Raw genomic sequence first — 13,828 nt, 5'->3', positions numbered from 1 at the left:
AGATGGGGGAGCATGAAGAACAGGTAGACACTGAGGATGATCACGAAGAGCAAAGCACACCTATCCTGCCAACTGCAAGAGCTCTTCGACAGCAGCTCATCGCGGAGTGCTTTGGCTGAATACTTTCTATTCCCCTGAACCAAAAGTCCCTCCCAACATTAGTCCCAGTCCTTCTGCCATTCTTAAGATTGCACTGAACCCAAACACAAGCATAGGGCTTTCTGAAAAAACTGACAATAATCACCAAAGGAACTCTGCACAGCTAGAATTTTGAAAAAGGACGTATAATACAGCACAGGAGGATGCCGTTCGACCTGTCATGCCTGTGCTGGCTCTTTGAAGAAGCTATCCAATTAGTCCCTTAGATAACTATATCTTACAGGTATCTTTACACCTGCCATTAACTACTTGTACAACCCCTTAAGTGGTCTATTAGCAACTCCAGTGCTCCTATGAGGTGCTTCCCGAGTGGCTTCAGCTTGGGATGTAGAAGGCAGCTGGGCTTCTAAAAAGGATACTTGAGACAGCAGTAGCCTGCGACCTTGAGAAGCTCCGGTCTGAGAAGGTCTGGCTGCAGACTGTGGCACCTTGATTGATGTGGAGATGCCGGTGATGGACTGGGGTTGACAATTGTAAACAATTTTACAACACCAAGTTATAGTCCAGCAATTTTATTTTAAATTCACAAGCTTTCAGAGACTTCCTCCTTCCTTGATTGATGCCAAGGAAGTCTGGCCCAGCTGCCTTTGCAGCACCAGGACTGGCATTGAACGAGGGGGTGGTCGCAAATTGAAAATTCCCCCGATAACATTCTGCTTTAAGCAGTGGTCGTATTTTAGAAGTTGACAATAATTTGGTTTGTCATTTCTACTGGCCTGGAAAGTCTGTAAAGAATGTACTGAAGGTGTATATTTTCCTATTGAGCTTCCTGCTTCAACATGCCCGGTTCACTTTTTCCTTCCCTGAATAGGATTCAGGGGTCATTCATTACCTGGGTGAGTCTCTCATGAACATCTGTAATAGCCTCATGAAGTTTTAATGCCAACTGCCTTCTCTTTGCACACATCATTGAACCACTTATAGTAATATTCCACTCTCAGCCATCTTAACCTGAATGATATCACTAATACTGGCAGCTATCTCTTCCTTAGCTTTTTATCTCTTGATCATTAAAATGCTCACTGGGTTTCCTTGACATGAGGTGCTCATCTTTTTGTGCTGCTTTTGTAGTTGCTCTTCAGTTGTATAAGATTGTAATGTAAATTTCTTTTCAGTGACTTGTATCAAGAACAGTGTTCATCAAATTGACAGTAAGAAGTAAGAATTAGCACCAGTGCCACAGAAGGGCAAAATGAAGCCTATTATTCTTCACTAAAGCTGTAATGTAAACAATTGAAAAATTTAATTGCTAGAAATTGGGGGAATATGTTGCAGAGGGTTTTGAAATACCAAAAATGTTTAGTAAGTGATAGGACTGGATATCTCCGTAATTTGCTGAACCCCAATTAGAAATGCATAATTGTCAAAGTCACCAGTTTAAATTCTATGAAATGAAGGAGCTAAATTTCCTTGGGGCTTCTCCCGCTGTGCCGCTATATCTTCCAGGGGGAGATCTGGTGTAGGAGATTGCAACTGAAATTCTTTCCTAATCCTTCATTTTTTTCCGTCAAAAATGGGCGGAACGATGTTGAATTTCTCCCCCAAGCAATCTAGTGTACTCCACTGTAGTAACTGTATTCTACTGGAAAGGTTATCAGAGTACATTGCTACTGTGAGTTCCAATTCAATAGTACTTTCTAAGCACTATACCCATGATACTTTATGTTTGTTCATTTCTAATTAGAAAGTGTATTATTTTTTGAGGTGCTCAGGTCAATCTAACTGAAATGTGACACAAATGAAACCAGGACTCTACAAAGCTAAAGTCATTCATGATTTGTAAAGGTCATGCCAATAGTTTAATCCATGACCGAGCACTACGTGTTCTGTTTATACCATGAAACTGGCATTTAATATCTGCACTTTCTCTTAATGGTCTATTTTAAAAGTAGTTTTATGGTCAATAATTGTATATATCTTGCGGTTGATGATAGGCTGTTCCCATGGAATGCAGACAGGGCGGCAATAGTTTTTCAGTAGTCCATGGTGTAAAATTAAACAATTGACAAATTGTACACTGGTACAGTGCCATACAAGTGTAATCTTGTGCTTCAGATCTAGTTAGTCAGGCAAAGATTGAAAGATTACTAAATTTGTGAGCTGCCACAAACTCATTTCAAATTCTTCTGAAAGACTGCATAATTGATTGGAGCTTGCCATTTTGTGTTTTTATTTAAAGTTGCAGAGATGTATAAATTGATTTTCTACATTTACTGGATATAAAAATATGCATGAAAGTTCAGCTCACACACCAGATTTTATAGTAATTGTGGGCTCGAATTTCTTCATTGCTTAAACCAGTGTAGCCTGGGTTGTTTTGCTATTTTGCTGTCAGGTGTTGTGGGACTTTTTTGGCCTCGGCAGGGGAGGGAGGTACCGATGAACAATCAGTTGGGCAGAGGTTCCAGTGACCAATTTTAGCCTCAGCGTGGGCGGAGAGGGGAATGGAAGGTTGGAGGAAGGAGGCAAAGAGAGGGGAGGTAAAAGTGGTAAGGAGAAATTTGTCAGGGCAGGGCAGAAGTCTGCACACTCAATAGCTGCTCCCCCTTCTTCACCCATGCTCAGTGCCTCGTCCTGTGACTTCTCCTGGACATCACTATCTACTTTTGTAGTATATGTATCTGTGCTGGTGACTATTTCAAGTGAGGATGGTGACAGATGGTCCTTTGGAGATTGACACTTACACTTGGATGAGATCAGGTGTACTAGGATAGAGGTGGAGGCCTCAGGGACAGAGAGGGAAGAGAAAAAGGTTGAGAACTGGAAGCTTGGGGTGGTGGGCCCATGGAGGAGATTGAAAACAGACTGTAAAAAAAAATCAACTGCCACAATTATTCCTGCTTACTTGGGGTGTAGAAAGCAGCTTGGTGTACTAGCAAACCATCTTGGAGCACAGACAGTGCAGAGATATATCACCTTAAATGTAAGTCAAGAGATTGGAAAGCAGTACTTCAAAGCAAAGCCATAGGCTCCAGAATGGAATGAACAAGGCTTTTTTAACTTTCAACCTAGTCGATGCTTGTACTCTGTTTCTTCCCCCTCTCTCCATGCTGCCACAGTCCCTTTTCTCCATTTCCCTCCATAGTCCATGCAGCCACTCTATTTCCCTCTCAAGACCCATCCCCAAATTTTCCCCTCTCTCTGTCCCTCTCCCAAACCTGGTCCGTCTGTGGCTCCTACCTGAGTCTGTTCCTGTTTTTTTTAAAAGCTGTTTGAATGTGGCTGCATACTGTGTGCAGGCAGTCCCAATCTTGTGGGAATTCCTGCACACATTATACAGCCGCATTCCAGCAATTCAGCTTTTAATGCAACAGCAATGGACTCAGGCGGGGGTGGCGCAAAATGTTGACAAACACATGCTGCATTTCAAGCTCCCGAGAAGTGAGCATACGTCTGTCAACAAAAAATTAATGTTGTTGTACACTGTATACCTATTTATACACTTCATTACATTTCTGGATACAAGCACAGAATATGATTTACCAGTCCTCCTGTACTGCTGATTTGAAACAGCTGACTTTTTGATTCCTAGTAAAGCGATTGGGAATGCAGCAAAAGGTAAATAGAAAGCCAGCTTTGTGCCTGCTGCAAATGTATACTGTTGAGACCACCTCTTAGAGGCAGCTTCACTTATGCCGTCAATTATGAGATTAAGCCAATTTTGGGGATCATGTTGCTCTTTTAGTGCCAAGCACTAATGAAAATCCCAGCATGACACCATTGCCAAAAGTCCCATATAAAAATTTGTAACTCATTTCTACTCATCTAGATGCTGTCCCTCAGCAACATCATCTGAAAACATGACCTCAGGTTCCACAGCTGACGACACCCAGCTCTACCTCACCACCACCTCCCTCGACCCCTCCACTGTTTCTGATTTGTTACACTGCTTGTCTGACATTCAGTACTGGATGAGCAAAAGCTTCCTTCAACTAAATATTGAGAAGACCTAAGCCATTGTCTTTAGTTCCCACCACAAACTCCATTCCCTAGCCTCCGACTCCATCCCTCTCTCTCACCACTTCTGAGGCTAAACCAGACCGTTTGCAACCTTGGCATCCTATTTGACCCTGAGATGAGTTTCAGACCATATAGTCGCTCCATCACCAAGAGCATATACTTCCACTTCCGTAACATCGCCCGTCTACGCCCCGCCTCAGCTCATCTGTTGCTAATACCCTCATCCATGCCTTTGTCACCTCTAGACTTGACTATTCCAATGCTCTTTTGGCCGACCTCCCATTTGCCACCCTCCATATACTTGAGCTCATCCAAAACTCTGCGCCCGTATTCTAACTCGCACCAAATCTCGTTCACCCTCGTTGATCTATATTGTCTCCTGGTTCGGGAATGCCTCAATTTTAAAATTCTCATCCTTGTTTCCAAATCCGTCCATGGCCTTACCCCTCCCTAGCTCTGTAATCTCCTCCAGCCCAACAACCCTCTGAGATCTCTTTGCTCCTCCAATTCTTGCCTCTTGGGCAGCCCCGATTTTAATCGCTCCACCATTGGCGGCCATGCCTTCAGCTGCCTAGGCCCTGAGCTCTGGAATTCCCTCCCTAAACCTATCTGCCTCTCTACCTCTCTCTCCTCCTTTAAGTTGCTCCTTAAAACCTACCTTTTTGATCAAGCTTTTGGTCATCCTTTCCTAATATCTCCTTATGTGGTTCGGTGTCAAATTTTGTTTGATAACGCTCCTATGAAGCACCTTGGGATGTTTTACTATGTTAAAGGCGCTATATAAATGCAAGTTGTTCTTGTTCAAATCCATTATTTTAAGTAGTTAACAATAAATTTCCGAGTAATTGAGATAGTTACTGGATTTGATAGACAGGAATTAGGGAAAATTTTACAAGCGCTCTTGTTGGTACAGTATATATAAGTATTAGTGACAAATCTGCTATAACTGAGGCTTTAGAATCTTCAAGGAACACTGCGTTCATCAATAGTCATAGGCTCTGATTTTCATGTCCTCTGCCTGGCGGGAACGGTGTGATAGCACCCAGAAAATTCCAGGGCCAGTTACCACCCCCAATCCACCCACTGACATTTTCACTGCACCCTTCACATGGGCGGTCCAGGGAGGCTATTTGTAATATACAAATCGAGGTCCTATGATGTAAATAGGCCCCCGATGCATTTTTGAGGTACCAATGGGTGGAGCAAGCGATGCACATGTTCTGCCCATTGGTACCAGGCATTGAGCAGACTAATCGATGGTCCTTAACGGGACTGCCGCAGGCCGCACAGAAAAAGATACTTTTCTGTTTCTCCGGAATTTAAAAGAGTTGGGTTTTAAAGAAGGTGGCTGCAGAGATAGTGGATGCATTGGTTTTGATCTTCCAGAATTCCCTAGATTCTAGAATGGTCCCCGTGGATTGGAAGATAGCAAATGTAACCACGCTCGTCAAGAAAGGAGTGGGAGAGAAAATGGAACTATAGGCCAGTTAGCCTGACACCAGTAGTAGGGAAAATGTTAGAATCTATTATTAAGGACATAGTAACAGGACACTTAGAAAATCATAATATGATTAGGCAGAGTCAACACAGTTTTATGAAAGGGAAATTGTGTTTGACAAATCTATTAGAGCTTTTTAAGTGTGTAACTACCAGATTAGATAAGGGGGAACCAGTGGATGTAGTATATTTGGATTTTCAAAAGGCATTCAATAAGGTGCCACACAAAAAGTTGTTACATAAGATTAGGGCTTATGGGATTGGGGGGCAATATATTAGCATGGATTGAGGATTGATTAACGGACAGAAAACAGAGAGTAGGAATAAGGGGGTCATTTTTGGGTTGGTAGGTTGTAACTAGTGGGGTATTGCAAGGATCAGTGCTTGGAACTCAGCTGTTTACAATATATATCAATGACTTAGATGAGGGGACCGAGTGTAATGAATCCAAGTCTGCTCACGATACAAAGCTAGGTGGGAAAGTAAGCTGTGAAGAGGACGCAAAGGAATATAGACAGGTTAACGAATGGGCGAGAAGGTGGTAGATGGAGTATAATGTGGGGAAATGTGAAATTATCCACTTTGGTAGGAAGAATAGAAAAGCAAAATATTTTTTAAAAGGTGAGAGACTAAGAAATGTTGGTAGTCAGAGGGATTTGGGTGTCTTTGTACATGAATCACAGAAAGTTAACATGCAGGAACAGTATGTAATTAGGAAGGTAAATGGTGTGTTGGCCTTTACTGTAAGGGGGTTGGACTATAAGAGTCAGGAGGGCTTGCTGCAATGATATAGGGCTCTGGTGAGACCACATCTTAAGTACTGTGTACAGTTTTGGTCTCCTTACCTAAGGAAGGATATACTTGCCTTAGAGGGGATGCAATGAAGGTTCAGTAGATTGATTCCTGGGATGAGAGGGTTGAGGAGAGATTGAGTAGAATGGGCCTATATTCTCTGGAATTTAGAAGAATGAGGGGTGATCTCATTGAAATGTATAAAATTCTTAGAGGGCTTGACAGAGTAGATGCTGAGAGGCTGTTTCCTCTGGCTGGAGAGTATAGAACTAGGGGTCATAGTCTCAAGATAAGGGGTCGGCTATTTAGGATCGAGATGAGGAAAAATTTCTTCACTCAGAAGGTTGTGAATCTTTGGAATTCTCTAACCCAGATGGCTGTGGATGCTCAGTCATTGAGTATATTCAAGACTGAGATCGACAGATCTTTGAACACTAAGGGAATCAAGGGATATGGGGTAAGTCGGGATAGTGGAGTTGAGGTAGAAGATCAGCCAAAATATTATTGAATGGCGGAGCAAGCTCCAGAATCCATATGGCCTTCTCCTGCTCCTATTGCTTATGTTCTTATGTCCTTAAATCTCCCGGCCGGTCCATGACCCTCCCCTCCTCCCTGGGATTGCCTCCCTATTGATATTGAAATGCTGCTTAACCCTCAAAATGGCTCCAGTCTCTCACCAGTGACTTCGTCCGAGCTTTTCTCACCACCCACCCGATATCCACCTGATGTTAAAATTGGCTCCATAATGTGATTTTGACTAGATATTTCTGCAATAAAGCCCAACAAAATTAAGATTGCATTGATTCCCTCTTTCACTAGTCGGAGTTTCTGGCATTCAAGACATAATGGGGTAGATTTTGACTTTGTGCGATAGTGTAAAACGAGTGATATCAAATCAGCAGCCCATTTTACATCTCCCTCAAAGTCAAGATCTAACCCAATCTATGAGAAAAGGGACAACAACAACCATTCATATAGCATTTGTCAGGATAAAGAAGAAAGGAGGTGGTGGACACTAAGCATTGAGAAAGGGGAGGGGCATGGCAAGGCTGCGATGTGGAAAGCCAAGATATAGTCAAAGAGGAAAGTTTTGAAAGCAGACAGTGGTGCAACAACACTTAAGAAACTTGACACCACCCAGGCCAAAACAATTTGCTTGATCGGCACCCCATCCACCAGCTTAAACATCTACTCCCTCCACCACCAGCATAACGTTTCTGCAGTGTGTAGTATCTATAGGATGCACTGCAGTAAGTCACCAAGGCTTCTTTGGCAGCACCTCCCAAACGCGCAACTGCCACCACATAGAAGGATAAGGGGAGCATGGGAAACCAACACCTCCAAGTTCCTCTCCAAGTCACAAACCATCCTGACTTGGACATATATCACTGTGCCTTCATCATCACTGGGTCAAAATTCTGGAACTTCCTACCTAACAGCATTGTAGAAGTACCTTCATCACAAGTACTGCAGCGGTTCAAGAATAAGGCCCACCACTACCTTCTCAAAAGCAACTGGGATGGGCAATAAATGCCGGCTTTGCCAGTGATACCTAAATCCCAAGAATGAATTTTTTAAAAAGGTGGAGGGAACTGGAAAAGAATTTCAAAGGACAAGAAAGTAGTGGCTGAATCAGTATTCGCTGATGGTGAAAAAGGAGCAAGGAGCAAGAATTTTGGTGATAAATGAGCAGAGGCTTCACACGGAGACCTAAGGCTGGAGATGATCACTAAGGTAGCTGGTGCAAGGCCATGGAGAGATTTGAAATCAACATTCTTGGGCATGGAGAGCCAGTGGAGCATGGAGAGACAGGAATGTGGGAATACGCTGATGAGGGTGTGGACTGCTGCATTTTGGATGAGTTGAAGTTCGTGGAGGATCGATGCAGGTGGCCAACTAGGAAATTGTGAGAGAAGTCAAGCCTTAGATGATGAAGACATGGAGTATGGTTTCTGGAGCAGAAGGAGAGAGTTTGGAATAGATGTGGGAAATGTTATGGAGTTGGAAGAGATTTTGGTGATTCAGTGGAGAGAAAGCTGAGCTTGGGGTTGAACAGGGCACTACGGTTTTGTACTTCCTGATACTCAGCTACAGATGGCAGGTGATGAGGTTGATAGGACTCAAGGCCAGAGATTACAGCGGGTGTCGATGTGACCGGAAAGGATGGCCCCAGTTTTGCCAGTATTCAGCTGGAAGAATTTTTGGCTCATATAAGTCTTGGCATTATGCAATTTTAGTGTATGGAATAAACTCTGGATCACTGAAGAAGGGACCAAAGTAAAACTAGGCGCTGTTGCATAGGTGTAGAAGCTAATTCCATGCAGTTGGATAATATTGCCAATATAGATTGTGAAAATGAGTGTGCCAAGGATGGACGCATGGAGTACATCAGAAGTGACTGTCAGATCTTGACAGCAATGTAGTACCTGCTTTGAGTCAGAAAAGGGTGGAATCAGGGGAGAGCACTGCCCAAGAGGTGGGCTGCAGAGATGAGAGGTTGGAAGAGGATGGAGCAATCATCTGTGTTGAAACCAAAGGCAAGACAAGGAAGATTAGGACTGAAGGACTGTGGCCATGGTCACAGTTGCTTAAAATTATACTTATGACTTTCGTTAATGCAGCCAGTGCTGTGAACGAGGTAGAAAACAGATTAGAGGAGTTAAATAAAGTTGCGAGAAGTAGGAGCAAAATTGCAAGACCAAGTATATTCCAAGATTTTGGAGAGGCTTGAAATAGGATTGTAGTTGAAGAAAGTGGATGGAGTTTAGGTTAAGGTTGTTGAGAAGGGGAGTGATAATGGTGGTTTTGAAGAAAGTGGGGCATTGCTGACATCATGAACCTCTTGATAAGGCAAGAATCAGGTGAAGTTGGCTGGAGATCAAAGGAGCAGATGGTAGGCTTCATAGATGAGATGAGTAAGCTGAGAGAAAATAAGGTGAAAATGCACAGAATAGGAACCACAAAGGCATGGTTAGCTGGTAATGGAGCTCGGAATCTGGGGAAGCGGGGTTAATCAGAGCAGCCAGCAACTGCAATGCAGATAGTTTTGATTTTGGACACAAAATAGATGGCACAACTTGAAGTAGTCCAACCAGAGCTTTTGGTGGAAAGTTAAGCCAGATGAATGGGTGCTTTGGGGTCTGGAGGGAGCATTAGGCAAGGTGGTTCTTGAAGGAGAGTGTGATGCTCAAATGAGCAGTAGGGGCCAAATGACTTGCAGGGGGAGGGGAACTGAGGCAGGACCTCAATTAGAGTGACACATCACCACAGCATTGATTATTTGGAGGACATATTGCTATGTAAAGACAAAGTGGCCTTGGTGAGGAGAAAGGAGTCATCAGTGGTAAGCCAAATTTTAGTCAGGATGAGGATATCAAAATGTTCCTCCAGGATGAAGTTGTGGATGAAGAATGTCTTGTTTGCAAATGAGAGGACATTTTTCAGGATGATGTGGCGAAGGAGAGTGGCCGGAGGATTGCTGGAGGGGCAAATGGAATTGTAGGGAGATTAGTTGGGGGGTTGAAGTGGCAAGAAAAATGAAGTGTGGAATGGGGAGGAAGTTTATGAGATTGGCTTCGGGGAAGTGAGATAGATGAGGGAGGCACCAGGGGGAGGCAATAATGCAGTTTGCATGGCTATTGGGGTACAGCCGGCGATGAGTCCTATGGTGTGTGCGGAAAGAAAAGATGAATGGAAATAAGAAAACTGGGAATCATCTGTTTTACAATTATGTATCCCAATTAAAGTACTGATACAATTTAAGCCAACTGAGCCATTTAGAACCAGTAATGGACGAAATTCATCTAAGTTTTAAAGAATGAGTATTCAAATATTCATATAATAATTACCTATAAGATGGGTTGGTCTAATCTTTAACTAGAGAGTAGAACAGCATAAGTAACAGTAATATCAACTTAATCTGAAACTCTGCAGGGGACTTGTGATAGAAGGATGATTTCCAGGCGGGAGGATGGCAGTCTAATAAATCTGAACAGTGCTGTAATTGGGTCATTGCTATTAACAGACACCTAATGACTATCATTGGTCTCACTGGAGTTTTATTATCGTTATTTTGGGAAATTTTTGTGCTCATCAGCGTAGAGTTGTGGAATGGAGCTCTCTTCCATTTATAGTATGCAGTATCAGCATCAAACTCTCCCAGGTCAAGTGTAGCATGGGAAGATGTTGAATTAAACTTCCTCTTCTCAGATACAACAGTGCTGTACGCTGTTCTCCTTTGCTATTGTTATTAATCAAATTATGTGACTATAAAGCTGGGAGATAAGGAATGGTTAGAGGGAGGCTGGTCAGTGATAGAAACAATGGGTGCTGATATTAATGACTGGAGGAAAATATACCCCAATATCTCTTACCTCCAGCCTCAGATTTGAAGGAAAGAACTTTTATAGTGTCTTATGTCCCTCAGAAACTTCTCAAAGTACGTTACATACAATTAAATACTTTCAAAATGCAATGATTATTTTTATATAGACAGACTTGATGGATCAACTGGTCTTTTCCTGCCCATCAATTTTGTATGTTCATAATGACACCCATTTTGCACCCAGCGAGAGCTCAAAAACAGTAATGAGATGTTTGAGGGAGGAATGTTGGTCCGGACAACAGAACTCCCTTTTCTTATTCGAATAATGCCACTGAATCTTTAACATCCACCTCAATGGCAGATGGGCCTTCAGTTGAATATTTCATCCAAAGGATAGCAACTCTGTTGGCAATATGTGAAATTTTCCATTTCCCATATCAACCATTCTGAAAGCCTAAGAAGATAACAATTTAGTGCTAATTTTTACCAAGTTGTGTGCAGCTTTGTGCTGCAGACCTATGTCTACAAGCAACTGGATTCAGACTGGATTCAAAACCCATTTCACAAAGGAGTCTTACAGCCAATAAAGAGTAGGTTTTCATCCCACTAGTTTTAAAATCTACATCTCTATTGAAATTACTGTCTCACCTAGTTTCCTTAAAATTGGGTTGGATAAATATAAGCCTAGAAATTCGATGGCGCTGCGCCTGTTTTTTAGGCTCTAGATGGGCACCTAAACTTCCAATATCGCGCATGCTTGTTACGAGCCAAAAGCGCGCCGTTGCCATATTAGTACAGGCAAAAAATAGGCACCTGGGGCCTGTGCCTGAAACAGCCATATGCGAATAAAGAGCTTAATGCCTGTTGAGGCCCCCTGTGCAAAATTAGGTTTCCCTTAATGCATCACGCTGGCTGCATTCAGGGAACCATGTCTACATGCGGCTTAACCAGTGGTTCTTAAAGGGACCAGTCTGGGAGCAGGACTCCTGCTCCTCCTGGCTCCACGTTAAAACTACTGCCGGCCATGACTTGCCTCCCTCCAGATCAACCTCTCTCCCGATGACCCGACTGACCCCAGTCCCAATCGACCTCCCCCCACCCCACCTCCTGCTTACCCGATTTTCCCTCCCCTCTTAGTCACTCCCTCCTGATCGCTCCCCCACCTCACTTGTCCTACCTGCGTGACACTACTGCAGCCTGAAATTCCTTTTCCACAGCTGCGAACTACATGGGGACCCCAGCAGGTGTCTGCAGCTGTCTGACGTTCTGATGTTAATGAGGCCTGAGGCTCAATATCGGGTAGGCCTTGGGTCTACCCATTCTGGTGCAGGCCAGTGCGAACAAATTTCTAGGCTATAGATTTCATGCAATTATTGGACAACTACAGCTTCTTTGTAAAAGCAATATATGGTACACAGATCTAGGTATTGTTCACTATGTTCATAATTTTATCAGACACCGTGAAGTAGAATCTTTACACCAATGAACCGTAGAATGTGACAAACTGACTTTACATTTCACAGTTCACCGCTTGAGTTCCCGTGGCACTGCAGCTGTATTAAGGGCCAGCTGTGACACTACTTGCTACAACATTTTTAAAAAATGGTCAGCATGAAGGAAGCACAAGTGGATACCTTGCAAGGCTTAGCATATGGAGGAAAAATGTAAAGGATGAGCATGTGGATGGATATAACTGGCAAAATCAGAAGATTACAGATAGTGGAATTATAAGAAGTGAGGAAGAGATAAAATAGATTGCACGTCCTGATCAACTGTTAGAAAATTAGACAAATTAAATAGTAAAAGAAGAAGTAGAAATAAGGAGAGCTACAAAGCTGGAAAGACAATTAAACAGATGCAGAAAATGAAAAAGGAAACAATTTTAAGATACAAATATAATACAGTAAATAACAGTAAAAATAGTAAAGGATAGGAAAAAATGACTGAGGACAGCCACTGAAGTATACGCTGGACAAGAAAGGTGCCAGTAACAAACAATCAATATTAGTTAATTCTAATGAACAAGAATGAAATCTGCATTTAAACAAAATGTTGATTACCCTATTTCAGTTAGAAATTGTAGTAAAGGAAAAACAGTTAAATTATACTCTCACTTGTGGTAGTCAGAGAACCAAATTGAAACAACATTTATAGTTCATAGATAATTTGAGGTTAAGTGACTTTCACATCAATTAAGTTGAATGTACAATTGTGGAGAAATGTGCTTGATATATTTAAAATGTTATTTTATGCTTTTCCTATATTTAAAAAGGGAGATAGAACAAGTCCAGGGAATCATAGACCAGTTAGCTTAACGTCAGTGGTAGGGAAGATAATGGAATCTTTACTCAAAGATGTAATAGAAAAAATCTAGAAGACTAAAATATAATAAAGAGTAATTAGCATGGATTTCAAAAGGGAAACTCATGCTTGACCAACCTTATTGAATTCTTTGAAGAAGCAACAGAAAGAGTAGATAAGGGTAATGCAGTAGATTTAATTTGGATTTTCAAAAGGCCTTCGATAAGGTACCGCATTGAAGACTCATGACTAAGGTCAGAGCATGTGGAGTCAAGGGACAGGTAGCAGAATGGATAGCAAGCTGGCTACAAAACAGAAAACAGAGAGTAGGGTTTTAAAGGTAGCTACTCAGACTGGCAAAAGGTGGGAAGTGATGCTCCACAGGGATCGGTGCTGGGACTACTGTTGTTCACAATTTACATCAACGATTTGGACTCGGGAATCAGAAGTACAATTTCAAAATTTGAGGATGAAGCCAAATTGTGGGGTGCAGTTAATACAAAGGAAGAATGCGTTAAAATGGAAGAAGACATTAATAAACTTGCAGAATGGGCGTGTATTTGGCAAATTAATTTCAATATAGATAAGTGTGAGGTGATGTATTTCGGTAGGAAGAATAAGGAGGCCACATATTGCTTGGATAATAAGAGTCAAAATGGGGTAGAGGAGCAAAGGGATCTCAGGGTACAGATACACAAATCACTAAAAGTAGCGACGCAGATTAATAAGGCCATAAAAAAGATAAACCACGCACTGGGGTTCATTTCTAGAGGGATAGAATTGAAAAGCAGAGAA

Source organism: Heptranchias perlo, chromosome 13 (assembly GCF_035084215.1).
Source record: "Heptranchias perlo isolate sHepPer1 chromosome 13, sHepPer1.hap1, whole genome shotgun sequence".
Lineage (NCBI taxonomy): Eukaryota > Metazoa > Chordata > Chondrichthyes > Hexanchiformes > Hexanchidae > Heptranchias > Heptranchias perlo.
Note: the sequence above shows the minus strand (reverse complement) of the source record.